Source organism: Saimiri boliviensis, chromosome 16 (genome assembly GCF_048565385.1).
Source record: "Saimiri boliviensis isolate mSaiBol1 chromosome 16, mSaiBol1.pri, whole genome shotgun sequence".
In the NCBI taxonomy this organism is placed as follows: domain Eukaryota; kingdom Metazoa; phylum Chordata; class Mammalia; order Primates; family Cebidae; genus Saimiri; species Saimiri boliviensis.
In genome coordinates this window covers 59,842,917-59,863,272 of record NC_133464.1, presented here as the reverse complement: position 1 = coordinate 59,863,272, position 20,356 = coordinate 59,842,917, and the positions used below count along the sequence as shown (strand labels likewise).

At 35.8% G+C, this 20,356-nt stretch overlaps 1 protein-coding gene across 2 annotated transcripts in view; it reads right to left on the bottom strand.

The window, feature by feature from the left end:
- Positions 1 to 20,356, bottom strand: part of LOC104649969 (uncharacterized) — a 98,291-nt gene that overhangs the window by 61,795 nt on the left and 16,140 nt on the right. For both annotated transcript variants that reach the window (XM_074387670.1, XM_074387671.1), the window contains one exon: positions 280 to 3,958. The gene's annotated coding sequence lies outside the window, so the exon portion shown is untranslated. The remainder of the gene's footprint in view (positions 1 to 279; positions 3,959 to 20,356) is intronic.

The following is a 20,356-nucleotide window of genomic DNA, read 5'->3' as shown; positions in this document are numbered from 1 at the left end:
TTGCTTGAACCCAGGAGGCGGAGGTTGCGGTGAGCCGAGATCGCGCCATTGCACTCCAGCCTGGGTAACAAGAGCGAAACTCCATCTCAAAAACAAAAACAAAAACAAAAACAAAAAAGATACATAACTGAAGAAAATCTTTAATATTAAATATGGAATTTGGTCTATGGCTAGGTCAAGTTTTCAAATCTATTATCACATATTAATCCGTGCCATCTGGAGAGATTTGTCTTTGAATATAAGATGCAAATAGAATGACTGAAATACATTTCTTGCTACCTCCTGGACACTCTCCTGCAGTCCTCTGAGTAAGCTCCAAACTCAATCCATACTCCAAGTAACAGACTTAAGATGTTCAATACTGAAATTCTTTGGCATCAATTTAAAAAGAAACCTAAATGAAAAAGATTAGTATTTTTTCCAAATAAGAAAAAATGAAAACTTTATACCCATATATAACTATGTATGGTTTTTTTGCAAAACAAGAAGCCAAAATAAGATGAACACTGAAAGGTACAAACTTTCATTTTAGTACTGGCTCCTTATGTGTTTCAAAGTTACAACTCTATAAATAAAACATCCAGTCCTGTTGAGAGTTTCCTAAATGTTGTTTCATTAGATATCGACAGGTAACCTCCTCTTCTCTGAGAAGAGACTGGAAACTAAATAATATTTCAGTAAGTTTTAATGCAGGATTTTTCCTATATTCTCTTACTTCTCAAACATTTCAATTTTTCTTTAATCCACTGTCAGGATTAAAAACAAGAGAAGTTTTCATTTATCTATAAAAGCTCCAAATAATCCTTCTTCACATCTAGAGCACTTAATGATATAAACAATCATCTGGTAAATGGAAAAGGCAAATTTTTCTTGTCATTTAGAAGACAGATTGAATATAATTTTCTAAAACCTGACTTCAGCTACATTTAGGATACAAAAAAAAAAAGAAAGAAAACATAAGAAAGAAAGAAACAAGGAAAGAAAAAGAAAAAGGAAACAAAAACACGTAACTCCTGGGTTGTTCTGAAAACAGTATTCGGTAAACTGTGTCATTCATTCAATAAATATTCTAAGCATCTGTGTTAGGTCCTGGAATATTTTTAGTGGAACCAAAAGTTATATATTTGGTGCAATCTTTCATGCAAAGATTGAAATGAAATGAAGAAAACAAGTTAAGAGCTTGATAAATGATTTTTAAAAGCACCAAGGCAGTATTTCCATGTAAATGCTGGCATTTAGTTCTATCCACTATATATGGTATATTGGGAACAAAATGTTGCTGGGTAAAAAGTGACTGTTTTAAAAAATGACAGCTTTGTTTTATATAATATTTTATCTTCAAATTAGAATTTAAACAAAAAGGTCCTTTAGCTTTCAAATACAATGTTTTGTTTTGAGACAGTCTCACTCTGTCACCAGGCTAAGTGCAGAGGCACATCTTCGCTCAGTGCAACCTCTGTCTCCCAGGTTCAAGAGATTCTGCTGCCTCAGCAACCCATGTAGCTGGGATTACAGGTACCCGCTGCCTTACCCAGCTAATTTTTGCATTTTTAGTAGAGAAAGGGTTTTGTCATGTTGGCCAGGCTGGTCTCAAACTCTTGATCTCAGATGATCCACCACCCGCCTTGGCCTCCCAAAGTGCTAAGATTACAGGCGTAAGCTGCCACTCCCAGCCTCAAATACAGTTTCTTAAATTATAACTAAAATACTTCAGGAGTTTCCAAAATAGACAATTATAATTGGGAAGGATTAATTAACAACTGTTTTTATTTTGTAGGTTTTCTGCATGGTTACAATTGAAAACTCTAAGACACTCCTTGTAGAAAATAACACAGAGTTATGGTACACTACACAAACATACTCATCTTATCCTGAACATCATTTTTAAATTTAATGACTTCCTCCACCTCTCCGATTCAAGTGATTCTCCTGCCTCAGCTTCCTGAGTATCTGGGATTACAGGCGCCTGCCACCAACCACATCTGGCTAAATTTTTATTTCTAGTAGAGACGGGGCTTCATCATGTTGGCCAGGATAGTCCCGAATTCCTGACCTCAGGTGATCAACTCACCCTGGCCTCCCAAAGTGCTGGGATTACAACAGGCATGAGCCACTGCGCCCGGCCTTCTGTTCAGATTTGAATTAAATTAGGCCAGGTGTTTCTACTAAAACTTAGCTGGACATGGTGGGGGGAACTTGTCATCCCAGCTACTTGAGGCAGGAGAATTGCTTGAACCTGGAAGGAGGAGGTTGCAGTGAGCCGATATCGCGCCACTACACTCCAGCCTGGCGAGAGAGCTAGAATCCATCTTAAAAAACGAATAAAAAAGAAGACAGAGGGCCGGGCGCGGTGGCTCAAGCCTGTAATCCTAGCACTTTGGGAGGCCGAGTGGGTGGATCACGAGGTCAAGAGATCGAGACCATCCTGGTCAACATGGTGAAACCCCGTCTCTACTAAAAATACAAAACATTAGTTGGGCATGGTGGCTCGTGCCTGTAATTCCAGCTACTCAGGAGGCTGAGGCAGGAGAATTGCCTGAACCCAGGAGGCGGAGGTTGCAGTGAGCCGAGATCGCGCCATTGCACTCCAGCCTGGGTAGCAAGAGCAAAACTCCGTCTCAAAAAAAAAAAAAAAAAAAAAAAAAAAAAGAAGACAGAGGACTAAGACACTAATCTGCTATGTGTAGCAAATTGAGTTTTATGTTTCCTCAGCTATCCAGTGAGTGGGTTGGTTACCTACAAGGGTTTTCCTACCTTTAAAGTTATGGTTAAGTGTGTCTTGAGAATCAGAATTTCAGGTATTTAATTTCCTTATTTTGATGCCTTTTCCCCTTCACATATAAAGAAATATTTGGAAACAGTACTAAATATAGTCTTCTAGGCTCTGTTCAAAATGCTTAATATATTTTATAATTTATCTGTGAGACAATGGCATATTTTAAAATTAATTTCAAAACAAAGGGAAAACTTGAATTTGTTTTATCCCAAGTAAAATTCTGAATTAATGTCTATGTTGAATGTAAATGTGCATTAAAATAAATTCCTCTAATGCTGCATAAGCTCTTTCAAGAAACTTGATGGCATTTAATACAATTATTAGTAAATTACAATTATGCTATTTTAAGAGACACAATACATCTGATAAATTAATATTAACATTTTTACAGAGGCATACTAAAAATAACAAGATTATCAGTAATACTGAAAAGACATCAATAAAACTAAAGACACATTAGTAAACATTAATATACATTAAAATACAATTGTAGAGTATGGTCAACCTTACTTCAGCAGCACAGTTAATACTGGAGATAATTTTAGAATCTTAACGCCAATATTTACGTGCTGCTAAGGCACTGCTGACATTGCTATCATAAGAGCTATGAATAAGAAGAAATATATTTTTTTCAGAAGATCAGATCCTTGTATTTTTGAGGCAGCACAATATGGCCTGCACCTTTTCAAAATCCACAAACCATTATGTGCTGCTACTTTACTCCAAGGTTTTGTTTTGTTTTTTTTTTAAGACACATTAGCACCTAAAGAATGTAAAACATATTTTTTCAGAAAAAAAATGCATACAAAAATATCTCTCTAAACATTATAACACTGATGTAATATGTGTTATCAGTTATTTTTAAGAAGATTTAAAGTAGAATAATAAAACATTTCTACATCAAAAACTTAACTAAAGTCCGTTCTGTGCCCAGCACAGGGCTATCGGTTAGGAAACAAAGAATAAAATGCAGAAAAGAAAAGCATTTATTTGCTATGACAACTTATCAGGGGAATACAATTAAATGTTTAAACTTTTGAATATATTCAATATATTGTTATTTTTCCTAGTATAAACCAAAAAGTAAATTTATAAAATTTGATCTTTACCTTGGTAAAAGCAGAATTTACATTTTGTCCCTTGCAGTACACCTTTCAAAAGACATCTTCATCTTACCTACGACTTCACATCAAGGGAAAAATATGAAATGACACACAAGAGCTCAGTTTCAATAAACTTAAGCTAGCAAAATGCAAATATACTTTTAAAGAAAAATATTTTAATTCTAAATAAACTTAATTTTATTAAATTTCTAATTAAGACATTTAAATTCTAAATGTAGTTAATTAAAAAAAGCTCCAAACAATCCAATTCTCCCTTAGGTAATTTGTTATTAATAATCTAAATATTTTCATTTCATCATTGATCTCCACATTAGAAGGTCTCTTAGAGTTAGAGATAATTTCGTACAGTAACTAATTCTAAAATATGAATCCTTAGGATCATGAGTTAATTTGGTATCCTGAGATGAGAAATCAAACAAATCCTATAGCTCTTGATCTGGTCCATTTACCAGGTAAGAAAGAATACTCCTAAAGTTTCCACTTACTCAGCTGTAGAAATTAAATTCCTTTTCTCTAAAAGTGTCAGAAAATTGCCACCACTCTAGTGGTGCCACCACTCAAGCCTAGACATTCTTTTTGCCCCATTTTCTCATCATTAAAATGGCTATGCTAAAATTACATCTATTACAGAATAGTAAAGTGATGTATACAACCAAAGCATTAAAATTTGCCCCTCCATTCTAATATCTAATTACTTATACAAAGCACAGGGTCACATTTCATATTAATTTTTTCTGAATATTTTTCCCATTAATAAAACCTATCTGTAGCTAATCTCCTATCTAAGCAACCTGGATTTCACATATAACTCTGCTCCTTATTGTCTCAAGTTTCTGCACAACATTTTTTTTGTTTTTTTGTTTTTTTTAAGAGATACAGCAATTTCTGGTATCTTTTAGAGAAAAAAAATTTCATTTCTACATCTGAGTAAGTGGAAACTTTAGGAGTATACTTCCTTACCTGGTAAATGGACCAGACTGGGAGGGAATAGGAAGACCAAGGGCTACAGGATTTATTTCTCATCTCAGGGTACTCTTGCCCAGGCTGGAGTACAGTGTCATGATCGTAGCTTACTGCAACCTTGACCTCCTGGGCTGAAGTGATCCATCCACTGTAGTCTCCCATGTAGCTGGGACTACAAGTGCACGCCACCACGCACGACACTTTACATTTTTGTTTTATTATAGAGACAGGGTCTTGGTATGTTGCCTAGAATGATCTCAAACTCCTGGCCTCAAGCGATCCTCCTGCCTTGGCCTCCCAAAGTCCTAGAATTACAGGCAAGAGCCACCGTGCCTGGCCTGCACAATTTTTAACATGTAATCAAAATAAATCTGCTTGCATTCACTTGAGAAATACATATGTTTGTATTTATCAATTAAATTAAGGAATTGTGCTTCAGGCTCTCCCTCACCGCATACACTTTCCAGATTAAAACTTACACATAATTTTCTTCAAATATAAAAGGTGCCTGTAAATTATTTAACAAATATTTTACTGAATACTTACTATGCCTCAGGCACTATCCCAGTTATTACACTAGTTAGCAGTATACCAGATACACAGTCTCTTTTCAGAAAGAATTTTAAATCATTTAAATTTTAAGACACAAAATTATAAAATAGGATGGGTGAGGTGGCTTACACCTGTAATCCCAGCATTTTGGGAGGCTGAGGTAGGCGGATCACCTGAGGTTGGGAGTTTGAAACCGGCCTGACGAACATGGAGAAACCCCATCTCTACTAAAAATACAAAATTAGCTGGGCATGGTGGTGCATGCCTGTTATCCCAGCTACTCGGGAGGCTGAGGCAAGAGAATTGCTTGAACCCGGGAGGTGGAGGTTGCAGTAAAGCAGAGGTCTCGCCATTACACTCAAGCCTGGGCAACAAGAGCAAAACTCCGTCTCAAAAGAAAAAAATTAAATAAAATAAATAACTATTCAATACCACATATTTTTCTTTGTCCCTGAATAGTCAATGTAGACATCAAATAATTATTCTAAACATTAAGTGATTATTCCAAATTCAAGAAGAAATCACCTGGGTTATTTCATTTCCAATCCTTTTTTGTATGAAGTCCATATATTTTCAACTAAGCCAAGAGTGCTAAACTTGACAGAAACATTAAATATTCACCTATTTAAAAAAAATTTCACAGCAACGATATTCTCACTTATTACACTTGACCTGTGGAGTCTCACTCTGTTGTCCACACTGAAATGCAGCAGCATGATCTCAGCTCACTGTAACTGCTGCCTCCTGGGTTCAAAAGGTTCTCTTGCCTCAGCCTCCTGGATAGTTGGGATTACCGGGGTGTGCCACCATGTTGAGCTAATTTTTTTTGGTATTTCTAGTAGAGATGAGGCTTCACCATGCTGGTCAGCCTGGTCTTGAACTCCTGATCTCAAATGATCTGCCTGCCTCAGGCTCCCAAAGTGCTGGAATTATATGCCTCAGCCAGCTACATTTGACTCTTGAACAACGTGGGTTTGAACTGCACAGGAATACTTATATATGAATTTTTTAAATATACTGAAAAATGTTTGTAACAATTTGAAAAAACTCGCAGATGAACTGCATAGCCTAGAAATAGCTAAAAAATTAAGAAAAACATGTCACTATTGTGTAAGATATATGTATGTAGATTCTAGTCTATTTTACAATGTGCTCTCATAAAATATATACAAATTATGAGTTAAAATTTATCAAAACTTACAGACTGTACATACTGCTATTTGCAGGACAGAAACAAACATAAGATGCAGTATTAAATAACTGACTAAAATTATAGTTCATACAATACTACCACAATAATTTCGGAGTCACCTGTTATTGTGGTGAGCTCGAGTATCTGCTTAAAATACTCTGTGATACTAATCATCTCAGTGTTAGCAGTTTTTTCAGTAAATTGCATATTGCAGTAAAAAGTGATCTCATCTATTTTTCATTGTGTTTAATGCAATAGTGTAAACCATGAATAAAACTATGAGACCCAAATGAAGTGCCACTGGTGATGCTGAAAAGTGCTTCCAAAAAGCTGAGAAAGGTTATGACATTACAAGAAAAAGTTAAATTGCTTTGTATGTTCTGTAGATTGAGGTCTATAGCCACAGTTGCCATTTCAAGATAAATGAATCCAGTGTGATCATTGTAAAAAAAAAAAAAAAAAAAAAGGTGGGGGGGAGCGGGGATTTATGTAGCCATGCTGCAGCTACACAAGCAGTAACAAAAAACTTGCACTTTTTGTGAAACATTTTACTTCATATTAAAAATGCAGCTTTTATGTAGGTGTAGGATTGTTATAAAAAAGGCGTACCTATAGACTCTTATGATTTGAGAAACAGTAAAGTCATTATAAGACTGCTTTAAAGTAAAGGAAAGTCAAGGATCTTAAGCTGAAGAATTTAGTGCCAGCGAAGGATGGTTTGAGTTTCAGAAAGACGTTTGGTTTTAAAAATGTCAAGGTAACAGGAGAAACAGCTTTCAGGCAGATGAGTTCCTAGACACCACTAAGAAAATCGGTGGGGAGAAAGGATATCTGCCTGGACAGGTTTTTAATGCTGATATATGTGCCCTATTCTGGAAGAAAATGCCACAAAGGACATTATGAGTAAGGAAGAGAAGCAAGCACCAGGATTTAAGGCAGGACGGGATAGGCAAACTATACTGTTTTGTGCAAATGCAGTAAGGTTTGCTGCCCTTAGCCATAAAGCTGCGAATCCCTGAGCCTCAAAGGGAAAACAAAAACCGGCAGCCAGTCTTTTGGTTGTACAACAAGAAGGTGTAGACAATGAGAATGCTTTTTCTGGACTGGTTCCACCAATGCTTTGTTCCCAAAGTGAGGAAGTACCTCGCCAATAAGAGACTGCCTTTTAAAATTCTTTTGATATTGGACAAAGCTCCTGGCCACACAGAACCACAAGTTTAACACCAAAGGCACTGAGGTGGTCTACATTCCCCGACACAATGTCTCTATTTCATCCTCTGTATCAGGGTCATAAGGATCTTTACAGCTCATTATACACAGTACTTTGTGGAAATGACTATCAGTGCTGTGGAAGAGAACCTTGATAGAATATCATGAAAGTCTGGAAGAATTATACCACCAATTATGCTACTGTTGTTACAGAAAAAGCTGTGAAAGCCATCAAGTCTGAAACACATTCCTGGAGAAAACTGTGTCCAGATGTTGTGTATGACTTCATAGGATTTATGAGCGAGACAATCAGATATCATGAAAGAGACTGCGGATACGACAAAAAAAGGTGTGGTGGGGGAGGGGCAAAGGGTTTCAAGAAATGGATTGAGAAATTCAACAGCTAACAGACACCAGAGGAATTAACAGACGAGGTGACTGCTTCTGAACCAGTGCCAGATGATGAGGAAGACAACATAGAAGAAGCAGTGCCAGAAGACAATCTGACATTAGACAGTCTGGCAGAAGGGTTGCAATTATTAAAGACTAATTTTGATTTCTATAACATGGGCACTGAAACTAAAGCACAAGGTGGACAGAGAATTGGTAACCTACAAAAACATTTTTCAGAAAAGTAAAAAAGCAAAACTCAGACAAAAATTACGATGTATTTCTGTAAAGTTACACCAAGTATGCCTGGCCTTTCCTGTCTCCTCTCCCACCTCCTCCACCTCTTCCACCCCAGAGACAGCAAAACCAACCCCTCTTCTTCTTCCTCAGCCTGCTCAATGTGAAAACAGTGAAGATGAAGGCCTGTATGATGATCCACTTCCATTTAATTTTTTCTTTTTGTTATTATTTTCCTAATATTTTGTCTAGCTTACTTTAATATGGTATATAATACATATACCGTACAGAATACGTGTTATTGACATTATGTTATTGTCAAGGCTTCTGGTCAACAGGAGGTTATCAGTAGTTGAGTTTTAGGGAAGCCAAAACTTAAAGATTTTCAACTGTATGAGGGTTGGCACCTCTCATCTTTACATTGTTCAAGAGTCAACTGTATTTTTAAAATTGTGGTTTAATATACATAAATTTCTATTTTTAAAATTGTGGTTTAATATACATAAATTTCACCATTTTAACCAGTTTTAAGCATACACTTCTGTGGTATAAATATGTTTGCCCTGTTGTGCAACCCTCCATCTCCAGAACTTTTTCATCTCCTCCAACTGGTACTGCTTAAACGCTAACTGCCCATCTCCTCTGCCCCTCAGCCTCAGGAAATCACCATTCTACTTTCTGTCTCTATGAATTTGCCTATTCTAGTTATCTCATATAAGTGGAAACATACAGTATTTGTCCTTTTGTGACTGGCTTACTTCACTTAGCCTAACTTTTTCAAGGTTTATCCACGTTGTAGCGTGCAACAGAATTTTCCTCTTTACAGTTTAATAGTTTTCCATCGTGTGTGTATACATTTTGTTTGTCCATTCATTTGATGAGCATTTAGGTTGTTTCTGTCTTGAGCTATTATGAATAATGCTGCTACAAACATGGTGTAAAAAATATCTCTTTGAAATCCTTCTTTCAATTATTTTGGGTATTTGCCCAAGTGAAACTGCTGGATCATATAGTAATTCTATTTTTAATTTTTTTGAGGAACTGCCATAGTGTGTTCTAGAGTGGCTACACCATTTTACATTCTCACCAGCAATTTATAATTTCTCTCATCCTTGCCAACATGTATTTTCTTGCTTTATTTCTGATAATAGCCATTCTAATGAATGAAGTTGTAACTCATTGTGGTTTTCACTTTCATTTCCCTAATGAATAGTGATGTTGAGCATCTTGTGTTTGCTGGTCAATCGTATACCTTCTTTAGAGGAATATCTACTTAAGTCATTTGCCCATTTTTTGACTGGGTTGTTGGCTTTTCGATTTTATACATTCTGAATATTAATCCCTTGTTAGATACATGACTTGCAAATATTTTCTCTCATTCTGTGGGCTGAGTTTTCACACTGATAGTATCCTTCGATGCGCAAGTTTTAAATTTTGATAAAGGTCCAACTGATGTACTTGTTTTGTCTGTGCTTTTGGTGTCATATCTGAGAAATCATTGCCAAATCCAATGTCTTGCAGCTTTTGCCCTTTGTTTTCTTCTAAGAGTTTCATATTTTTAACTCTTATGTCTAGGTCTTTGATTCAAAAATTAATTTTTAGCTAATTTTTGCATATGGTGTAAGGTGACGGTCCAGCTTTCTTCTTTTCTTGTATAGATATCCAGTTTTCCCAATACCATTTGTTGAAGACAGTCCTTTCTCTACTAAATGAGGATCTCTGGCATTTCTTGGTATCATTGCTGAAAATCATTTGAACATATATGCTAGGGTTTATTTGTGGGCCCTTGGGTCATGAATCTGTACGTCTAGCTTTATGCTAGCAACATTACTGTTTTGATTACCATGGTTTTGTAGTAGATTTTAAAATTAGGTAGTGAGACCTCCAACTCTCTTTTTAAATTTTATTTTGGTTATTTGGTTTTCATTTGGTTATCTTCGAGATTCCATATGAATGTGAGAATAAATTTTCCCATTTCTCCTAAACGAAATTTAGTATTTTGATAGAATTCACATTTAACCTGTAGATCATTTTGGGTCGTACTGTCATTTTAACAATATTAAGTCTTAAAATCAATAAACGTGGAATGCCTTTCCATTTATGTGTCTTTAATTTCTTTCAGCAATTTTTTGTAGTTGCTATACACAAGTCTTTTACCTCCTTGGTTAAGTTTATTCCCAAGTATTTTATGCTTTTTGATGCTTTGTAAATTGAATTGTTTTCTTAATTTCCTTTTTGAATTGTTCATTGTTAGTGAACAGACATACGATCGATTTTTGTGTGATTTTGTATCACACAACTTTGTTGAATTCGTTAGTTCTAAGTTTTTGGTGGACTCTTAAAGCTTTTCTACATACGTAATTGTGTCATCTGTGAACAGAGATAATTTTTCTTTACTATTATCTTTCATATCTAAAATTTGTTTAAGAGTTTTCTGGCAATCTTGGTCTATTCATTCTCTCATTCTCCTAGAAAAACAGGGTACAGCTGTGTCCCCTTCTCCTCTTTCAAACTTCTAACACCTTCCCTTTCATTTTTACTTTGAGAAAACGGAAACTATCAGAAATTTCCCCAGTTCCCACCAAATCTAACATGCATCTGTGCACATATTACTCTTTCTTCTATTATGAATGAACCCTCACTGTTAATAAGACAAATTCCTTCTCTTTTATCCTTACTTGCTTACTTACTAAAGGATATTCCTTTAGTCTTTCCTGCATCATTATTTAATATTCCTTTCTGTTGCATGATTCCTATCAGCAAACATGCTACAATTTATCTCAGCATAATTTTATCTCTTAAAGATTGTTACTATCTGTGACAATATTACAATTTTATCACTGATATTTTAGTAAACAACCATGAAGATTTTTTTCCTTATCTATTTTCCTTTTATTTCTGATTTCTATTTGAAAGCCTAATAAATTTAAACTATTAAAGAAAATATTATAATTCTCCAGAAAAAAGGTATGAAAATTCTTGATTTAAATATATTAACAAATTGAAAGATTCGGTGGAACAATTCCAGGCACATAGAGAAGGTATATCTCTTTCTTTTCCTTTGTTCAATAGCAATAATAATCTCCTCCCAGTGTAGTATGGTCTATTTTTTCCTTTCCATTTATCTTCAATTTAGGTGCTGCCAAAGTTGGTTTTATACTATACCTTCAAAAAGGGACTATTTTAAATTTAAAATTCCCTTGATCTGCAAGTTTATATTGTTCTAACTCACATGATGGGGATATTCAAATACTAATACATGTCCTCAACATGGTTTTGCTAGTTTGTTGTTTAGACATGTCCTTATATGGCATTATGTTACTTTAAGTTTCCTGAACATTTAATTTTACTTTCAATCCAGCATCAACACAATGTGTAATGGTAATTACTTTCTCCACATATGCCTCAATTCTGTACTTGAAGCTCTAAGGAATTGTCTATATACAGTGTCCGAGCCGAAGAATGACTATCTTTGCTCAATGACAGTGGAATAATACACAGTAGGTCAGTATTATATCAGAAGGAAAATTTTAAAATACTATTCTTTAATATCTTTATGTAAAGTCCTGATTTATGAGGTCTAAACTAAAATGCATGACAATTTCACTAAGCAGTATTTATTTATTTATTTATTTTTAGACAGAGTCTTGTTTTTTCACCTAGACTGGAGTGCAGTAGTATGATCTTGGCTCACTGCAACCTCCTCCTCCTAGACTCAAGGCATCCTCCCATTTCAGCCTCCCAAGTAGCTGGGAAATAAAGGCTTGTGTCACCACATCCAGGTAAGATTTATTTTTTTTTTAGAGACATGGTTTCACCGTGTTGGCCAGGCTAGTCTCAAACTCCTGGCCTCAAGTGATCCTCCCCACTTGGCCTCCCAAAGTGCTGGTATTACAAGCGTGATCCACCATGCCTGGCTAAACATAGTAATTTTTTTTTATTACCCTATTATGCAGTTGAAAGTCTTACAAAGTGTCCAAATATATAACATTTACAGGAAAGAATAAAACGTACTTTTGTTTGATTCTTGTTTCTGGAATATAAATACTTAAAAAAAAAAGGCTATATTAACTAGAGAACATACCTTTAAAATTCAGTGTTAGGAATAGGCATTCAATAAAATAATCAGATTTAATCTAAAATGAGTATTTTATAATATAAACAACCTAGTTGTTGAGCTTAAGCAAATATAAAGTTTTACTGTTTCTACACTGCCTTGATTTCTGACGAAGTAATGAAAGATTGCTTAAAAACTGTCTATGAAGATTTCACTCTAGAATATTCCAGAAAGTCAGACTATATAAATCTGCTAAATGTTAATGTAATATTAGATTCCCTTACAATCATTTCCTTATACAAATAGTTAAATTTCTTAGAAACCAAACATTCATATTTTTTGACTTTAGTTCCTAAATATGACTAAATTACAAATATATCGTGTTAGTCAAGAAATGCAATATAAAAGGTTTGATAAATATGCTATTTACATTTTTTCTTCTTAGATACATTCTTCTTTTGCTCCCTTTTACATTTTTTTCATACTTGCCCATTTTTATTCTTTCTTAACACTCAATTTTCATCTTGTACCAACCATCTTTTGTATTCAGCTAGTCAATAAAACCAATTGATTCTTTAAGACCTCAGTTCATTGATTTGCCATTCTTGATTTCGTAACTTAAATCTAGGTTTAAGTACCTTATAACTCCAATTGCATTTTAGCTAGACCTCCTAGTCCTCAATCAGTTAATAAAACTTCCCAAAGCGCATATATTCAAGAATATATCTAGGCTGGATGAGGTGGCTCATGCCTGTAATCCTAGCACTTTTGGAGGCTGAGATGAGAGGACTGCTTGAGCCCAAAAGTTTGAGAGACCAGCCTGGACAATGTAGCAACACCCCATACCTACAAAAAAATTTTATTTAGCTTTTCTTTTAAGTTCAGTGGTACAACTACAGGTTTGTTACATAGGTAAACATCTGCTATGAGAGGTGGTTTTCTTCTTTTTTTTCGAGACAAAGTTTTACTCTGTCACCCAGGCTGGGGTACAGTGGCATGATCTTGGCTCACTTGTGACCTCAACCCGCTTGGTTCAAGCAATTCTCCTGCTTCAGCCTCCCAAGTAGCTGGGATTACAGGCCAGCGCACCAAGTCGGGCTAACTTTTTTTGTATTTTTAGTAGAGACAAAGTTTTGCCATGTCGGCCAGGCTGGTCTTGAACTCCTGACCTCAAGTGACCCATCTGCCCTGGCCTCTCGAAGTGCCGGGACTACAGGCATGAGCCACCATGTCAAGTCTGTCACAGGAGTCTGTTGCACAGATTATTTCATCACCCAGGTATTAAGCCTAGTGCCTATTGGTTATTTTTCCTGATCCTCTCCCTCCTCCTTCACCCTCCACTCTCTGAAAGACCCCAATGTGTGTTGTTCCCCTCTATGTATCCATGTGTTCTCATCATTTAGTCCCCCCCAAAAATTGTAAAAATCAGCTGGGCACCTGTAATCTCAGCTACTCAGGAGGCTGAGGTTGGGGGAACCACTTGAGCCCAGAAATCTGATGCAGCAGTGAGTCATGATCATGCCACTGCACTGCACTGCACTCTAGCTTAGGTGACAGAGCAAAACCCTGTTTCAAAAAAAAAAAAAAGAAAAAGAATTTCTAGTTTTCTAAGTAGAATCTCTACTTTCTGCCTAAGTATCAGGGTCTGTATGATTAAGACCTATCCAGTATTACCTACTTTTCTCCAAAGAAAACAACTTCCATTTCAGTTAAATGGTCTCTTTATCTATTTTAGTTATTTAAATTCAGATAGCCAACAGAGTGGATCTATCTGGGGACCAACGGCCTGAGAGCCTGTGGGGCTTGCAGCTCTCCAGGACTGAAGTCCTGTTTTTTGTTTGTTTTTAGAGTGAGTTTCACTCTTGTTGCCCAGGCTGGAGTGTAATGGCACAATCTTGGCTCTGTCTTCCCTGCTCAAGTGATTCTCCTGCCTCAGCCTCCAGAGTAGCTGGGATTACAGGCATGCGCCACAATGCCCAGCTAATTTTGTGTTTTTAGTAGAGACGGGGTTTCTCCATGTTGGTCCAGCTGGTCTCAAACTCCCGATCTCAGGCAATCTGCCCTCCTCAGCCTCCCAAAGTGCTGGGATTACAGGCATGAGCCATAATGCCCAGCCTAAATGATCTCTTTTAAGAGACATAGCAACCACTAAGAACTTTTGAATACAGAAAATTATTCTCATTATTGAGTACTGTACTGGGCAGAAAACTTGTTTCCCTATTCCGTACCTACCTCTCCATTCAAAATGGACTAGCTGTGAGGAAATCTGTACTAGTATAGACCATTGCCATTTCTTCAATCCTTTATCTTGGTCCACTGGAAGTTTCACTACTCTATCCCTTAAATCTCTGCTTTTAAGTTTGCTGGCTAAAAGAAAAGCCACTTTCTAACCAGACATGAAAAAAGCCCTAATGGCTAGATGTAGAACCCAAGAAAAGAGCTTCTAAGAAAAAAAAACCTAAAAAAAGAAAAAAAGAAAAAACCCAAAACAAACAAACAAAAAAGCCCGAAAATATTCCGAGGGCTGAATCATTCAGTCCTTATTTTTTACACAACAGTCATAGTTCAAGTCTGGTAGTTTATATTCTGGGCTATGGGCCTTTAATAGCTCTAATGGCCTTTGACATACCACAAATGTTTATTCTTATAATCTTCCAAGAAAAAAAAGTAGTCATGTTGCAAGGTGAGACAAATTAAGTAAATTAAATGTACTGCCTAAGAATTCAACTTGAATATGATAAATCTGAGTAGATGGGAATCTTTAAATATCTTAAGTTGATTTTCTTTCTATATTAGAAGTTATTTTAAGAAATATGGGGCCGGGCACGGTGGCTCAAGCCTGTAATCCCAGCACTTTGGGAGGCCGAGGCGGGTGGATCACGAGGTCGAGAGATCGAGATCATCCTGGTCAACATGGTGAAACCCCGTCTCTACTAAAATTACAAAAAATTAGCTGGGCATGGTGGCTCGTGCCTGTAATCCCAGCTACTCAGGAGGCTGAGGCAGGAGAATTGCCTGAACCCAGGAGGCGGAGGTTGCGGTGAGCCGAGATCGCGCCATTGCACTCCAGCCTGGGTAACAAGAGCGAAACTCCGTCTCAAAAAAAAAAAAAAAAAAAAAAAAAAGAAATAAATAAATTGTATAAAGTTAATGTTTTTTCCCTTAATGATTTACAACTCTTATTTCCAATCACATTTCTTAGACATTTATTTTCTTACATGTGCTCTAATATCAGTTCATCTGTAGTTTACAGTCATTATTGCATTTAACAAAACTATTTAGAAATTCTTATTTACTTATTTTTGTCCTCACAATCTGTTCTTATAGAAATTGTAGTCATGTCTCCTAAACCATATACAATACAATAAATCTACTGGTCAATTTCTACATTTTAAACTTATTGTCAGTAAAATAAGCAGAAATTTATACAAGCATGTCTAGTAGTGAACAGGTGTTCAATAAATGACTACTGAATCTAAGTTTACTGTAGGATTTGAAATTCTAACACACTTAAGTGTTTCAGTGGACTGCAGCTCAACATGACCAGATAGTATTAATGAAAAAAAAAAAGATAGTGCAATCAGACTGCACTACAGAACTTTACTCGTAAGAGATGCAATGTGTTTTGTACCTATACATTATTATTTTAAAAGGAATACTAACAAAATATAAATGATCCAAAGTTGTGTATCCAGAATATTAATGGTCTAGAAACGAATGCTATGACAACAGTGGAAGAACCTGAGAATGTACAGCATAGAGAAAAGACATAAAAACGATTTTTAGACAGTAGGATCTAGGGTCAAAGTTATACACATAAGATCTTCAAATGATGTTGTTTCATTCCACATCATTTCATTTTTTTTTTTTTTTGAGACGGAGTTTCGCTCTTGTTACCCAGGCTGGAGTGCAATGGCACGATCTCGGCTCACCGCAACCTCCGCCTCCTGGGTTCAAGCAATTCTCCAGCCTCAGCCTCCTGAGTAGCTGGGATTACAGGCACGTGCCACCATGCCCAGCTAATTTTTTGCACTTTTAGTAGAGACGGGGTTTCACCATGTTGACCAGGATGGTCTCGATCTCTCGACCTCGTGATCCACCTGCCTCGGCCTCCCAAAGTGCTGGGATTACAGGCTTGAGCCACCGTGCCCGGCCACATCATTTCATTTTTAACACTAAAGAGAAAAAATACACAGATTTCTGTCTGGGACTACAATGTGTGAAGTTTCCACGTTCTCCCCATGTCTGTGTGGGTTTTCTCCTACATCCCAAAGATGTGTATGTTACATTAGTTGGCACATCTAAATTGTCTCAGTATGGGTAAGTGTGGGGGTATGAGGAAACCCTATGATGCAATGGCATCCTATCCAGGGCTGGTTCCCAGCTTGCATCCCTGAGCTTCTGGGATAGATACCAGCCACCTGCAACCCCAAAGTGGAATAAGTGGGTTGGAAAATAAATGAATGTAAATTATTGCAAAATAAAAACCTGTCAAATTAAAATCATCATACAAATGCACAACAACAAATGATGCAGTATGCAAGTGCTCAGCAATGCTGCCATATTTGTTATTGCTTGCTTTTGAACAATATGGTGGTAGGTGCTCCTTACAGTTTTTGCTTTGCAAACATTTATTCCTTAATTTAACTCACCACCACTATGACCATCATCACTCATTGATGGTCACCAAAAATTGGGTAAATATTTTGTTTTGATTAATTTTCTTAAATGTATGTATAACTCACATTTATTTCACAATGTCTAATAGCAGAAATGTGTTGGATCTTTATTCAGAAGTTTGATGATGTTCTTTGTGACCAGAAATACGCTGTAGGAACTTAAGTCTTGTTTATATCAACTAGCCTATGGTGAAACTAGTTTTATTCTATGCCATTTATCTTAATTCTGCAGTTTCTAAGAATCTATTAAGTTGAAACCTACCCTCTTATGAGAATTTTATTTTGTTATTATTAACATAATGCAATTTATAACATAAAGGAAAACATTTGTTTACTATGATTCTAATTCTAATATTCTAGGGTCAAAATAAAATAAATAAAGTTCAATTTGAAATAAAATTGACTTAGAAAAATTCAGTATACTTTACTATTTTGTCTTGTTAAGGATTTGGAGGACAGATTGCCAATTCTAAGTTCTGACTACAGGGCACCAAATACTAGAGGCATAAAGAAAGAGCTGAACTAAGAATATAAAAACTAAAAATAATAAGTATTATTATTTTTTATTATTATAAAAAGTATTATTATTTTCCTAAACATTTTATTTATTTGAGATGGAGTCTCCCTCTGTCGCCCAGGCTGGAGTACACCTCCACCTCCTGCCTCAGTCTCCCCAGTAGCTGAGATTACAGGCACCCACCACCACACCTGGCTAATTTTTGTATTTTTAGTAGAGACTGGGTTTCACCATGTTGGCCATGCTGGTCTTGAACTCCTGACCTCAAGTGATCCACATGCATCAGCCTCCAAAAGTGCTGGGATTACAGGCATGAGCCACCACATCCAGCCTCCCTAAACATTTTAAACTGAGTTCTAAAATTTGACTGGTGATAGAGTACTTGAATTTTTTTTTTTTTTTTTGAGATGGAGTCTCACCTGTTGCCCAGGCTGGAGTGCCGTGGCATGATCTTGGCTCACTGCAACCTCCACCTACTGGGTTCCTGGGTTCCAGCAATTCTCTGCCTCAGTCTCCCTAGTAGCTGGGATTACAGGTGTCCACCACCATGCCCAGCTAATTTTTCTATTTTTAGTACAGACTGGGTTTCACTATGTTGGCCAGGCTGGTCTTCAACTCCTGACCTCATGTTCTACCCACCTTGGCCTCCCAAAGTCCTGGGATTATAGGTGTGAGCCATCCTGCCTGGCCAAGGATGGCATTCTTCGTGGTAATACTGTTAAATATATCAAAACTTCATTTTTAAGAGCTACAATAGTTTTACTTTAAGAAACTGAGATTTTTATAAGATATTTTGAAGTAATTTAACAGAAAAATAAGCATTAAGTTAGTTTACTGGATATAACAGGAAAAATGAAGCTTATAGTGTAGGCAAAAAATCAGGTATAATAACAGACAACATATATTTTAATTCTGCATTCAATTTATTTCTGCTTTTCCATGGAGATTAAGTTTAAAAACTCAAGATTCAGACTAATAGGTAGTAGATTAGGGCAAAAGTACATAGAATAAGTCATGGGATATTACCTTTCGCATTTATGTTTATAACTTGAGACCCCATGACAGCAGAGTTGATTATATCTGTACGATTATAATCTATTTAAATCAGGCCCCATGCTGTTAAATTCTACCTTGTTTTAGTTTTCCTAAGAAAACCAAATAACTTCATAAATAAAAAATTCCCTGTTATTCCTCTTTGAATCATCCATCTAGAAGCTAAGAAGTTGTTCAGGTTGGGAAAACAAGCCCAACTCCTTTCTATAATTTTAGCACTAAAATTCAAATTTTATGGCTGCAATTTTATTAACAGCAAAAACACAGCCATTGCTTAAACATAAAAGCTAATATTTAACTCAATAATTTTGCTAAACACATATATGACAAATATGTAAGAATGAGGACATGGAATACCTGGCATTTTGATTAAATGTCCAATTCTCAAAAATAGCAATTATCTGAACAATGAAAAACAGCTGAAACATATTGTGAACTTTCTCTGCGTTCATTAATCATAGAACAATACACAAGAGCCTAGATTTTATATATTTGCTAAATTAACAGCACCTCAACATATGAATAGGTTTATAAGACATTCCCTTTACTATCAAATGTTGATAGTAGCTTGTACCTCTTTGAATTTTTTGTTTTATAACACTCTTCACCACTAATCCAACTAACAAAAGAGTAACTTACTTTTTCTCTTTTGGCAAATTCCCTTCTCCCAGAAACATTCTCCTCCCCCCACCTTTTTTTTTAAAGATGGGGTTTTACCATATTGGTCAGGCTGGTCTCGAATTCCTGACCTCAGGTGATCCGCCCGCCTCAGCCTCCTAAAGTGCTGGGATTACAGGCATGAGCCACCACGCTCAGCAACATTCCCATTTTTAAACTATTCAAGATAACTGGAATTTCCTTATCAGTGGCACAGGTAGACAGCAATTTACACAAGATTTCTATCACAGTAATTTCTATCATAATAATTAAAAATAGGAGAATCTTTGGCTATGTGTAGTGTATAATATAATTACATCATGGTTTTATTGAAAGCACAACAGATTTTGTATCATCTGCCATATCATCGATTACTTACTGCTCTATGGATTGAAACACTGTCATTTTTTTATTGTAGTATTTTCAGTCAGTCCTACATTTGTATTATTTATAATTTAACAATTGACAGTATTTTCTAGACTGGTATGATTACATGTCATTGCTTTTATTGCTAACTTGATAATACTTCTAAAAACTTATCTTGATAACTAGTCATAAGTGAGAAATAGTTTTTTTATTTCTTTTTATTAGTCTTGCTCTTGATAGCATCCAATTTACTAAGTCTTTGGAATTAGGAAGTAATTTATCTCTATCATTTTTGTTTATGGGACTAACATTGACAGAACTGGTAAATCTTCTGCTTCATCTTTCCTTTCCCTATCTATAAAGTCAATGTTTTAAGATTTTTATTGTTGTAGATTATTAAAAAGAGAGATGTAATGTTCTTAACTGCTGACAAAGCACCTAAAAATGTTTTTTAAGCACCAAATGACACATTAAAATTTACGTAACCGATATAAACATGTAATTACATTTACAGGTAAAAATATGCTTACATTTACAAACAGAAATACATAATTTAAGTGTCTGTATCAAAAGTGCAATACGAA